Below are 12036 nucleotides of genomic sequence, written 5' to 3'. Positions count from 1 at the left end.
TTGAAGTTTGTTGCCAATTAGGTCCAGATAGAAAAAATTCGAAAGACTACCAATTGAAGGCGGAATTTGCCTACTCAATCTATTGTTATTCAAATGTCTACAGTAGTATATATAAATATGAAGAAAATTCCAGATTTTAGTGCATATTTTGGCCCAGAGATAACATCATTAAAACCAAAACTAGTTATAATAAAAATAGTTTTAATAAAAAAAAAAAAATATTGCAGCTTTAGAGATCCTTACAGATATAGATGCTTCAACAAGATCCTATAATGTGAGGGATAGACTCAGAGAAACTGTAGCCATCGAGGATTCCTGCATGCAAACATGTTAGTAGGCTAATGGTCAAGTACCGAATAGTTGGCTATGGAAGATGAGAAAAGTGCCATTAGCTGAGAATGATTGTGCATTTTCATAAAACTTTATCATTCACAAAAGTATCCATGTCATAGGCCTCAACTTCTTTAATTAAGTCCACCTTGTTTGATTAACCCCATTCATTTTCTATTGCACACCAGCTAGTAAACAACTCTCTTATATATATATATATATATTAGGAGAAAAATGATGAGAATGACCTACTTGCTGCCCAAAGCCAATATCTTGAGTGAGTATATTTAGGTGGGAACACAAATGTCATTCGTGGAATTGCTATACATGGAATCAATTGGAACATCATGTACAATCTAATATCATTGCATGCTCTGCAACCAACTAGTAAGAACCACAGTTAGCAAAAGATTTCATGCTACCTCCAAAAGATTCCAAGATTTCATGCCAGAGCAACAATAGCTTCCAGCAAAGCAAACTAATCACCAACACACTTTCGTGGCCCTCCACTGAATGGAATGAACCTAAAAGCAATAGATAAGTTTGTTTAACCATAATTTGCTGCTACGTGTGTGAAGGATCCATAACTACAAATTGTACCTGAAATCTGTATTCGTTTCATTGGGTATAGGACCTTCCATATCAAATCTCTCTGGTGAAAATTCTTCTGCTCTCTCCCACACCTTGTAAAATCATTAGGAAAAAGCAACCAAAACAAAAGTACACATCCAAAGAACGAGAACAAGTCATATTTCAATTGTTTTAACACGTAAACTCGCACAAGGGAGGAAAGCACTGAAATTGTCTGGAACACAGAGAACTTTCTTGACATATAATTTCATACCTCCGAAGAACGATGGATTGAAATGCTAGCCGGCAAGGTATCCCAAGTCACTCTACTATCATCAGGCTTCAAATGATAATAAGCAGAGCCAAAAGTCAGCCCTGCTATTCCTGCATAGAACAGTGCCCAACCCCAAACTTCACCTGGCAAACTAAACCAAACCCATTACCAAACAAAACCAACCAATTACATCACTATAAGACATGAATAAAGAGATAGATAGTGCACAGTTACTGAACCTGATATTGAAAAAGCCTCCTTGGACACAGAGAACAAAACCCAGAACCCCAACAACCAAGAATGGGAAATTGGTGATCACATTCAATGTGTTGGGCACTCCTGTCAAAAACCCAGATGGAAGAATTAAAACAAGAAGTGTCTAAATACAGTAACAAGGTGAAAAAGATTGGAAATTTATTGGGTAAAGGAAATTGCGCATGTCAGCATAGTGATGGTGATTTGGAGAGTGAGAAATTTTGGGGCTGCAAGCTTGCTTGTGTTTATCATCTATTGAAATAAAATTTCACTAGTGTAGGTGTTGAAATAAAACAGATCGATCAAGATACCAAAACAGAACATGAGTTAGCAATAATGAAAAGCAAGCAAAGCAAAAAGAAGAAGTGAGCAACGCACCTAAGTAGATCTCTCCAAAGGTCTACTATTGTTCTTCCGGCCGACTCGGAATCATCCCCCTACCCGAGGGCGAGGCTCCATAGCCCAAAAAGCCACTTCTCTTCGCTGCTTGGAGACACGGTCGCGACTAGCTAATAGCCAAATAACCTAATTAACCATATAAATCTATCAAGCAAACAGAAATTAATCGACTCCAAAGCCTTAATACCCACTTACCCAGAAGCCTCAACCCTATAATTGAATCAAAGCAACAGAAATCAATTATCCAAAGCTCCCTATTGTAACTGTAAGTCTGTAACTTCATGACCTTAGTCCTAGAATCACTCGAGTCACATAAATAGAAAAGAGATGAAGATGGAGAGGTGTTTACCGGACAGAAGCGACAACCGATGACGAGAGATTCTTCACATACTTGGTTAGTCGTCGACGAGATGAAAAGAAGGGTAGATGGTAAAGCGAGAGGGAGAGAGATCTGTTCTGCTTCTTTCCCGAAGCGAATGGTTTTTTTTTTTTTTTAGCGACGGCGTTTGATACTCTTCGGTGCCCTGGCCACTAACTTGTGAGATCTATTGGAGGTTTCGAAGACCCAGCCTTCACATTCCTTGATGAACTTCTTCTTCCCAATACCCAGAACTAGCAAATCAAAGAACCTCTTTTTTTTTTTTTTCCAGTATGAAGAACCCTAATCTCAAGTCGAGATAGTGGAGAAAGGAGAATTACACGCCTCTTGAAGTTCGGAAATCGAAGAAAAGAGAGGGTTAGGGTTTGCAACTCAGAGAATCGCAGAGAGGGAAGTGAAATGAGAGAGGGGAAGTGTGGAAGTTCTTTAGCTGAAAACTTTCTAAGGCCAAAGTGGGAGTGAGAGATGGAAGGCTTGGGATTTTGCTCGAAGTGAAGAAAGGCTCGGGGTTTTGCTCTTAGACTTGAAAAATGGCTAATATGGTTAAGTGTGTGTAATGGTGCCCTCGAGTTGTATCAGGCACCACGCATTAATTTTTTTTTTTTTAATTACTCAGACAACATATTGAGTTCTATATGTTGTCTGAAGTGTAGCAAAGATGAGGGAACAAAGATGGAAATTTCCCGCCTGTGCAATCAAAATTTCAGTTTTGGCACTGAGGCTAAGCATTTCTCAATCACACAACAGAAATAGTTTATTACGTTGTAGGAACTTGCAAGCATGATAAACCATTGAAGCCAAATTTGCTCGTTTTGGGGGGAGAATGAATGTCATTTGGAGACTTCTCCAAATTTTGCTACTCACTTGCACAACGGCACATTAAAAACCATTGTATGATGATTTGCAAGCATACTCCTACAACACAAGTAACTAAACTGTTGTACAATTTAGTGGTATCTAGGGACCAATTTGGAGCCAAATTTGAGTCGATCTGGGAGGGAAATCTGCCGCTATTTTTTTTTATGATTCAGACAACAGATTATTCTTGTAACCGTTGTGCAATGACCTTCTAAACAAAAACTTCAGAATTTTAACCACCTTATACAACGTAAGTTTACTAAACATGTTGTGTGATTCACTTTTGTTCATCACACAACACTTTTTTTTTTTTTTCGTTGTGCAAAAAGTGTTGTCTGATAACAAAATTGGTGTAGTGATAGTTGGTATTAGTAGGCATTCCTGAGCGAATGACTACGTATATATATATTTACGCGAAATATATATATTCTTGTGGATGGTATTTGATGAATAATATGCATGATGATGCTTATATTATTGTTGAATGTGACTTTTCATGGAAACAATATTGTGGAAAAAGATGTTTTCTGTTGTTGAAATGTATTGAGTTTGATGTTACATTTTTGAGTCAAGCGTGACTCATTTAAATGTATTGATCTTTTTACCAAGGGTCACAGATGGTGAGCAGGGATAGGAAAGTCGAAATTAGATAATTGTAACGTTTTAGGTCAGGTGTGACTTACTTAACATTTGACTTTGAGACTAGACGGGGTCTAAAGATCATATGTCACAGGTGGTGACAGGTTGCAGATGGCGACCTTGATGTTTGATTTCATGATCAGACGGGGTCTGAAATCATATGTCACAGATGGTGACTGGTCGCAGATGGTGACCAAGGCAGGAAATAGGTAATCACGTCCTTGGTAGGACGAGTGATTACGATTTCAATAGAGCTCTAGTCTGTCTGCCATGATAGCTTATGGGAGTAACGGTCGAGGTTGCTGGAGACTCATAGGTATGTAGTTTAAAGGAGAGTTCCGATGGTATTCTTCTTTAATTGTCTAGATGAGACTTGAATTGCTACTTGATGGTTAAGTTAGCAAATAGAACATTGTCACGGCGGTGACTCATGTTGTCCTTTCTGTGGAAAGGATATGGAATGTTAGAAGGAATCATGGTTGCATGTGTTCCTTAAGTAGATTGATGTGAGTTGTTGATTGATGTTCATGAGTTACTCATACGGGCTTGCAAAAGCTTACCGGGTTTGTTGTTTGGCAACCCCGGTGCACCATTCAAACGGTGTAGGGGTTAATCCTGCAGGTCAGGAAAATCGTGGCTGAAGCTGAGGTAGCTTGTTGGCAGCAGAACGGGTAGGAAGCAAATTTTGCTAGCTTTGCCAGTGTATGACTTCCGCTATGCAGTAAGCTTTGAGGAGCATTTACGTTTTATTTTGTGATGACAATTTAATTCGCAAATTTGTGTAATATATAACTCTGTGGAGCGAGTGTATATTAACTTGGATTGGTTCAGGGCATCAGTATATACTTGTTTTAAGGGAAAGATGTTCCAGGTATTTGTATTGATGACTGAACGTTCACGCATGTATAATTATGGGATTATATATATCGATTTTTATTTTTGTTAAAAATCAGGGGCGTGACAGAAGGGGTTGTCGTTCCCACGAGGATATTAAGTCAATTCACAATATGAAAACCTAAATTAATTAAAACTAAAAATACACAAAACAAGAAACACAAATCGACTAAAACAAACAATGACTCAAACTAGGACTTATGATTTTCACGGTTTTGAAAGAGATTATGATAATGGAAAAGTTTCTTGAAAACAAAAACTTAGAAAGTATAAATTGGAATTGAAAAGAGTTTCTAATGATTAGAAGTGAGAACGCGATGATGATGAGCCTAGGGTGTCGGAATCAACCACAAGCAACCTTATCTACGTTTTGAACCAACCAATGGATTCTTTCGTTTCTCCAAATGATAATTCCCGTATCTAAGTCCTTCTCAGGTACTCTAGACCATAGTTTTCCTTAAGTGCATGATTCTCTCCCTCTCGGGTAAAGGTCGTATATCCTAACTATGCAGTTTATCCTTCTCAGGTATAAATTTAACATGCAGGACTCATTATGCTTTAGAAAACAAGGGAATCAAGCAAATCATTATTCTTTCTCAAGTAATAATGTAATTTACAATTCTTAATCACATGAAGCTAATATGAATTATCACTACTAAAAACAATTGCAATTGCTTCGGAAATTTGCGACGGAAAAGTTTTCCGTCGCGAAAAGTAAGCTTTTGCGACGGCATGTACTACGGCTATTTTACCGTCGCATCTCGAAGAGTTTTTGCAACGGAGGTAACCTTACCGTCGCATAATTATACATCTATTGCGACGGCATAGTCATGCCGTCGCTTGTATAATTAAAAAAAAAATATCAGAAAACAAGAATTTTCAATCCTTTAGATCAGATCTAAACCAAAACTGATTTTCTTTCACATGCCACTTCCTCCTCTCTCTCTCTCTCTCTCTCTCACGCTTTATTCACCGATCTCAAAACTTAACCTAGCGATCCCCGGCCTCCATTGAAGCAAGAGATTTGGTGAGAAGTGGAGCAGATCAAGCTTCATTGACGACATGACCGAGAAGGACGAGCATGAGGAAGGGGACGACGACGACGATGATGAATACGGCCCCTATCGTTTATTCCTCTCTCATCTCTCCCTCATCTGCAAACCAGGAAGAAAGCCTCAAATTCTTTGGTTGTTCTGGGCAATATGAATTCTACATGGAATGGGTAATTCCTCTCTCTTATATTCTCTGTCTATCCCTCTTCATGAATAGATCACTGAGCTTTATACACATCGGCTTCCTTTCAGATCTGGGTGTTGTTGGCTGTACAGATCTTCGAATTTAGGTTTTGGTTCAACTTCCAGAGAAAATAGCGGTTCAAGAAGCGGCTGAAATTCATCGTTTCAATCGTGAAGCTTTCTCCTACCGAGTAAGTCTTTACTCAGCGACCACACTCGTTATATTCTTTTTTTTTTTTTTGATTTGGAAATATATATTATCTTGCTATGTTTGATTAGAGAGCACTACTGGTTAATGTTTGTATTTGTATGGGAAGGAATAAACAGTGGATAGGAATTATAGATGGTTCAATGTATGTAAAGATTTTATCAAAAGGACTATATATCAAATTATGTCTAAATTATAGGTGAATGAGTCTTTTCTTTTGAATTTTGCACACACCATTCTTTGTTCTAAATCTCTAGAGAGAACCTAAATCCTCTTTGTACTTATTTGGTGATTTAATCTACTGGGTGAAATTGTAGGCTATCAATTGGTATGAGGTGAAGCTTGTGTTTGTGGCATGTTACTTGTATCAAAAATATATGAGGGAGCAAATTCTGAGGTATAGAGGAGGCAAAGACCATCTTGATTCGTCTGACAAGTCCTCAGCTGGCAAAGGTAAGAACAAATTGTGCAATTGCAGGAATTGATGACCACCAAGAATATAAGTTCACTTCACTTAAAGGCACAATTGCAATTTTGGTCCTTATGTAATTGTTCTTATTTTGAAATCTCAATTATATCTTTGTGTGGTATGTACTCCTTTTGAGATCGATGTTTACTACGGTGTTGTTGCTTTGGACTATTTTATTGAAAAGAATTTTTTTGGGTTAATTGTGCAACTTATTTGTTGTCCTGATATATGCCTCTCAGAAAACAATGGCTGGTATTCTCTGTTGGCAGCATAACAAGTTGTGGCTTTCTGAGTTTTTGTATAACTTATTTGTTCTTATGATTTATGTAAAATGGTTACTTTGATTAGCTAGCATGAACTGCTTGTCATAATATCTTAGAACCATGCAGGAAAGATATTATGAACAGGTGTACGTAGATCGATCGTAAACAGCAACAACTCTGTAAGTCGAACTCGTCCTTTTCCTTTGCCATCCTCTGTTTTTGGTCTCCACTTGATTATGGACATTACTTTCACCTAAACATGCTTGCTGGAGAAACTTATAAGGTTAGGTAATTGGTTCAAGTGATTAGCCAGAAAAAGAAAAGAAAAGAAAAGGGTAATTATTTTTGCACAGTATTACCCCTTTTGTCAATAATCTACTTTGTTAATTAGTTCAGATATTGTGATAGGGGATTAAATGTGAGGCTGGTAAACTAGGATTGATCAAAACTGGGTTGTCTACTTTTCTAGGTTACGCCAAAGAGTACACAGCCCACTTCCATTCAATCTTACCTACTAGTATTTTTGAATTGTAACTTATATATGATCTAATGAAAGTCTCCCTCAACCTAAAATAAAGAAAATATGATTGCAGTAATTGTTCTACCATCTGCCTTGTATTATACTGGATATGGTGCACTTTGTGGGCCGTAAAAGACCTTTTTTGGTGTAGTGTTACTTCCTAATTTCTGACATTCTTTACATGTATTTTTAGATCAATTGTGTTGACTTTGTTCATTCCAAATCCTTTCTACATCGTGACATCAAGCTAGACAATTTTCTCATGGGATTATGATGGCATGCAAATCAGGTTATATGTTTGATCTTATTATTAGATTAACTATCTTAATTTGATCTGCAGCTTCATAATCATGTCATATGAAATTTGGTATAATCATTTTTCTTGTCTTGGCTCATTTTGGCTTTTCAAGTTTAGCTGTTTGTTTGCTTTTCAGTTTCGTCTTGCTCTGTTTGTTGCATATATTGATCAATGATAAAGTATTTGACACTCTGACCAGTTGCTGCAGGGTTCAAGGACAACTCCATTTGCAGCTCTCGTTCTGCCTTCAGTTTGTCAGTTGATAACATTTCATTCCCCTCATGTCCTCATTCATCTATTGCTTAGCTTAGTCTACCCTGGCAATGTGTTGCTGGTGCTTTTGTTTGGTTACTTTCATCTTTGTATTTTTTCTTTGATATTTATCAGGTTGTGATGAAAGATATTGGGATTCAGCTTTATAAGTTTTTTCCTCTACATGATAGTAGGATATTCTTTTTGATTGATAGTGTTTTCTGCAAAACTTATATTTTAATATGCTCTATATTTCTGTTACTTTTTGTGATGCAAGCTCTTTGCTAAAGGTTTAGTCTTTTTCTATAGTTCTAGACTACTTCGAATATGCTCTATATTTCTATATGCTCGCATAATTCTTTGTGCAAGATGGAAACCCCTTGATTTTAACCCAAATTGTTAAATTTTTTGTTGTGGCTTTTGTGTGCAGGACTCTTATGAGTATCTATTTAAAGAGCTTAGCAAGTACAGAGATGGATCATTCTCAGGCTATAATTAAAGAGTTGGTGTATGAAAAGCAATTGGATAGGCAAGAAATGGATGACTTGATGAAGCAAGATGAGCTAGAAGTTGAAAGAAAGTTGAGAAAGCTTTGGCTGATCTTTGTTTTTTAACAACCTTTGGTTGGTCTTAGAATTGTGATTGTTGGTTGGTTATAGATGATGGGTTTCATAATATTTTTCAATTTATGATATTTGCTGCAGATGGTACTAGCTTTGGTGTGCAATTCACACCAATTTTTTTTTTATATAAATGAAATATTATTTTGCGACGGCAAAGTATCCGTCGCAAAAAATTCACCCAATTTTTTTTTAAAATGAAATATCTTTTTGCGACGGCAAAGTATCCGTCGCAAATAGTTTAGCCATTGCGACGGCAACATTTTTCCGTCGCAAATACTTTTTGCTACGGCATTTTACCGTCGCAAATGGATTTTGTGACGCCACCTATTGCAACGCCAACATTTCCGTCCCAAAAGGCTCAATTTTCCGTCGCGAAAAGTTTTTTCCGTCGCAAAAGCCCAATTTGCCGTCGCAAAATAGGCGTCGCAAAAGCAATTCTTTTTAGTAGTGTATATTGCAGCTATGCCTCAAATTCATCTTCTGATAACTAGATGCAAAGCCCTAAAGGTCGCGAATCAATAGAACTTTAACATAAGCAACAATTCAAGCAGAGATTAAGAATTCATCTAAAAAGAAACTAATAATCCATCAATTGAATATCAAAACATGTAAACAATCACGCTAGGGCCTCATCCTAGCCCTAGAAAAGGAGTTTAGCTAGTCATGTTCAAAGAAAACATAATAGAAAATCTTAAAAACATAAAAGAACTTGATAAATGGAGATGGAAGGTGAACACGTGATGGCAGCAGCTTTCTTTGATGAAAATCTGATATTGAATGGTCGTTCTCTATCTTGACACATTCTCCTTTTATAAGGTGCAACTTTTCCTTCTTGCTTTAGGCCTCTGGAACTCCTTAATAACTTAGCACAAAAGAAAGGTGATGTGGCACCCTAAAATTCCAAGGAAACATATGTTTGGGCTCTCAAACGGTCCATAATGCTATATCAATTTTTCCAGAATTTTGCTAAGTCATTCAGGCCTTGAAAACTCGAGCTCTTAGAAACACATCACAGATTCGCGTATTGACTGGACTGTCTGTACTTAAACTGCCATATCTCCCTCTAGGGATATCGAAATCATGAACCGTAAAATTCTCCAGAAACTAGACATTCGGGGCTTTCCGTACATATAAGGCTCGTTTTCTGGTTGTCTCTGTATCAGTACATTTTAATCCTCAAAGTTAGCTGTTCTGCAGAGGCTGCTTCAGTTGTTAGGATTGCAAACCACCCTTCAATCCTTTTCCTCTCGTTTTGCTTCTTTTTCTCATCCTTTCTCTTCATACCTATAAAAATACTAAAATAAGTAAATGAACCATAAACAAGGAGAACTAGACATAAAAATCAAGATTAAGAGGCATAACAAATTAGGAAAATATGAGCATATCAGGTGGCGATGCTGTAGGCGCCTAAAAGAGAAGGTAGATTACGATAGCTTCGATCCACGAGAGTAGGTGGTAGAGGTGCCAAGATCACTTGGTAGGCGACTGGTTCTTCCTCCCGATGTGTCGATTGACCAACCGGGGCCGAGTATGATTCAAGAGGACTGTTGTTGTGCCCGGTTAGCTAGGGAAGTTGCAGTACTTAAGTCATCCCGATGAGGGATGGGCGTGTTTTTATGAGTATCAATTGAAGTGTGGGCTATTGTTTCCTCTGCCTCTCCCACTTCAGCATTTGATGTCCTGCCTCAAAATTTTTGTAGGTTAGCTATTTCCAGATGCTCTTACGCAGTTTATGGAGGTGTTGGTGCTGCGGAAGCTATGTTATCAACAGTGTCCCAGTATTAACGAGTTCAACTCCATGTTTAAGCTGCATTACTCCAAGAAGTCTGGTGATAGCGGCTGCGTGAATTTGAAGTCACGTGAGTGTGTCGTTATCGAGGAGCTGCTCTCTAATATCTACTCCCAATGGAGGAGTAAGCGATGTATGGTGGGCAACGTCTGTCAGGACACATATTCAGCGCATCGCGATAGGTGTGTGCTAACAACGTTGTATTTGTTATAATGCAGCAATCTTTTGAACTAAGCCCGCTAGAGCGGAAACGCCTCTATAGGGCACTAGGCAAGTTCCCTCAGGGGAAGAATAGGCTAGGTTTTATCACCTGTGTAGGCTGGCAATATACGATAGGTGGCATGTGGGGAGGTTCTTGGTGAGGTTTTGTCATTGTCTGGTGGTGTCTGCAGATATTGCATTAGTCTAACCTTGATTTTTATTGCAGCAAATATGCCTAGTAAAAGCACTGCGCCTTATGCTAGAGCTAGGACGGAGGACATTATTGAAGACCTCATAACCAAATCCAGGAAAGCGAGGTGAGCCAATGTGGATCTTGAAGACTGTAGGGTCTTCAACACTGGTGCCCGAATGGACTCACACTTGCCTCAGAGGGTTTACGACAGTTTCCCCAATAGGATTGCTGCGTTTCTTGGTATCGAGTTGTCGGATGGGGAGGAAGGGAGCAAGCTGGTCCCGAACAAGGTGCTCAGAGGAGTGTGCCAGAGTAAGCGAGAGAATAGAGGCAGTCCCCCAGAGATAATGTTGGGGAGGAGCAAGCCCCTCATGGTTATACCGAGGTGGAGCAGCCACCTCACATTGAAGTAGAGGTTTCTGTTGAGGAATTGCTTGAGGCGGTGGAGCGGCAACATGGCAATGTTGGCGATATGACTCGTTTGGTGCAGGATGCTGTGCTGGAGCAGTTGGAGGGTTGTGAGCCATATCCTAATTGTTTTTCTTTTGTTTTATCAACTACCTATTAGCTACTCAAGGTTGTAAGCCACATCTTGTTCTCTGTTGTGAGCCATATCCTATTCGCTACTAATTAGGTTCAGTATGCATGTGAAGTTTGCTATTGGAGTCAATAGCTATATCTTATTCTCTTCTTTGATATTGTATGCATGTCATGTTTGATGTTGAGGGTCAATAACAGTATCATATTCTTTTTGTAAGCCAGTAAGCCATACCCTATTTGCTATTGGTAGTGTAGTCCTATTAACCTGCTACTGAGGGTCTGTATACATGTCATCTATACTGTTGAGCTTCAATATACATATATATCATTTTTTTTTTGTGAGCCAGACCTATTATATTTGCTACCGAGGGTCAATATGCATGTCATATGTGTTATTGAGGGTCAACAGCCATATCACTTTCTTTTATTGTAAGCCAGTAAGCCATACCCTATTTCCTATTTATGGTCAGTAGTCTTATTCTATTTGCTATTGAAGGTTAGTGTGCATGTCTTATTTGATATTGAGTTTTTTTTTTATACTGTGATAAGTTGGAGTTCGACATGCATGTCTTATTTGATTTTGAGATTTTAATATTGTGAGAAGTTGGAGTTCGACATGCATGTCTTATTTGATGTTGCATGTCCTATTTTCTATTTATAGTGAATAGTCTTATTCTATTTGCTATTGAAGGTTAGTATGCATGTCTTTTTGGTTTTTTTTTTTTTTTAATAAAGGGCTTGTACGGCTGCTCTCAAGCTTTATTTGATATTGAGATTTTAATATTGTGAGAAGTTGGAATTCAACCATTTTCTGAAGAAAAAAAAAATTAATTTGTCATTTGGTTTA

General features: G+C 38.1%; 2 long non-coding RNA genes across 6 annotated transcripts; one reads left to right on the top strand and one right to left on the bottom strand.

The window, feature by feature from the left end:
- Positions 1 to 246: 246 nt before the first annotated feature.
- On the bottom strand, positions 247 to 2307 carry LOC133713532 (uncharacterized). 3 transcript variants are annotated; one of them, XR_009848073.1, is made up of 7 exons: positions 2178 to 2307; positions 1808 to 1954; positions 1414 to 1513; positions 1175 to 1317; positions 931 to 1013; positions 753 to 854; positions 247 to 315 (listed from the first exon to the last, which is right to left on the bottom strand). It is a non-coding gene; the product is annotated as an uncharacterized LOC133713532 (long non-coding RNA). The 3 variants fall into 3 exon arrangements; XR_009848072.1 differs by having other exon boundaries at positions 1175 to 1325; positions 1808 to 2307; XR_009848071.1 differs by having other exon boundaries at positions 1808 to 2307.
- A 3161-nt stretch (positions 2308 to 5468) lies between these two features.
- On the top strand, positions 5469 to 8546 carry LOC133715833 (uncharacterized). Of its 3 annotated transcripts, none has more exons than XR_009849241.1 (6): positions 5469 to 5820; positions 5903 to 6024; positions 6359 to 6494; positions 6900 to 6952; positions 7487 to 7582; positions 7800 to 8546. It is a non-coding gene; the product is annotated as an uncharacterized LOC133715833 (long non-coding RNA). The 3 variants fall into 3 exon arrangements; XR_009849240.1 differs by having other exon boundaries at positions 5471 to 5820; positions 8274 to 8546; XR_009849239.1 differs by having other exon boundaries at positions 5473 to 5820; positions 7487 to 8546.
- The last annotated feature ends 3490 nt before the right edge of the window (positions 8547 to 12036 follow it).

The sequence above is a fragment of the Rosa rugosa genome, chromosome 6 (genome assembly GCF_958449725.1).
Source record: "Rosa rugosa chromosome 6, drRosRugo1.1, whole genome shotgun sequence".
Taxonomy (NCBI): Eukaryota; Viridiplantae; Streptophyta; class Magnoliopsida; order Rosales; family Rosaceae; genus Rosa; species Rosa rugosa.
The sequence above is the reverse complement of the archived record's forward strand: the minus strand, read 5'-3'. Positions and strand labels throughout refer to the sequence as shown.